The sequence below is a fragment of the Miniopterus natalensis genome, chromosome 5, assembly GCF_054644295.1.
Source record: "Miniopterus natalensis isolate mMinNat1 chromosome 5, mMinNat1.hap1, whole genome shotgun sequence".
In the NCBI taxonomy this organism is placed as follows: domain Eukaryota; kingdom Metazoa; phylum Chordata; class Mammalia; order Chiroptera; family Miniopteridae; genus Miniopterus; species Miniopterus natalensis.
In genome coordinates, this window is record NC_142085.1 from 40,806,593 (window position 1) to 40,807,556 (window position 964).

At 44.9% G+C, this 964-nt stretch overlaps 1 non-coding gene across 1 annotated transcript; it reads left to right on the plus strand.

Moving 5' to 3' along the window:
- Window positions 1-247: 247 nt before the first annotated feature.
- On the plus strand, window positions 248-452 carry LOC148093080 (small nucleolar RNA SNORA73 family). The gene has a single exon (XR_015714648.1). It is a non-coding gene; the product is annotated as a small nucleolar RNA SNORA73 family (small nucleolar RNA).
- The last annotated feature ends 512 nt before the right edge of the window (window positions 453-964 follow it).

The following is a 964-nucleotide window of genomic DNA, read 5'->3' on the forward strand; positions in this document are numbered from 1 at the left end:
CCGGTCAGGGCACATGTCAGGGTTGCGGGGTGATCCCCAGTCAGGGGCGTGCAGGAGGCAGCCGATCAATGACTCTCTCATCATTGATGTTTCTCTCTCTCTCCCTCTCCCTTCCTCTCTCTGAAATCAATAAAGATATATATATATTTTTAAATTGCCATTAGTTTCTGACACTATATTAAATTATTTGTCTTCATACCTCAAATAGATGTTATAAAAAACGGTGAATCAAAAAATCACAAGCACTCCAAAGTGGATACCCCCCGGGAGCTCGCCCGCCCCGGAGCTCTGTCCGGGTGGCAGGGGCAGTGTAGGGCCCTGCCGTCGGATGTACACTCCCTTTCCACACCTTGGAGAGAAAGCCGGGCCTTGAGTCTGCGCCTGCAAATTCCTACAGCTTCTCAGAGTCCTGTGGACAATGACTGAGGAGACAAACCATGCAGGAAACATCTCTCTAGGGAAAAAACATCACGAACACAAAAGAGCCTTATTAAGGTGCTTTATTTAAGCTGAATTTTAAGAGACAGAATATTCTTTGTTATTGGAGATCGACTCAAAATTCATGGACCTTGTTAACTTGGAGCTCATGAAATATCTCGTTAGCATCCAGCGACCAGCCAAGAATATAACTAAGCCACCATTAGGCACCAATTAGCGATCTGTAATGTCACCAGAAACTTGGCATTTCCTATCTAGCTCTAAGCTGAAGCTCCTAATGTAGTGGCACAGGTCCAGACCCTCTGGTTTGTGGGAGAGGGAGAATATGTGTATGAAAGGCTGTACTCGGGAGAGTCATATAAGAGAGTCACTCATGACAGATGAAGAGACCTGACAGAAAGCACAGAGGAACAGAGCAAATCTGAAGTACTAAAATAAATTTTGCCGTGGTAGAAACAGCAGGACCAAACCGTTTTCCTGAAGACATGGTCCAGTTTTTTAAGGAAAATTGAGGAATCTTTGAGCA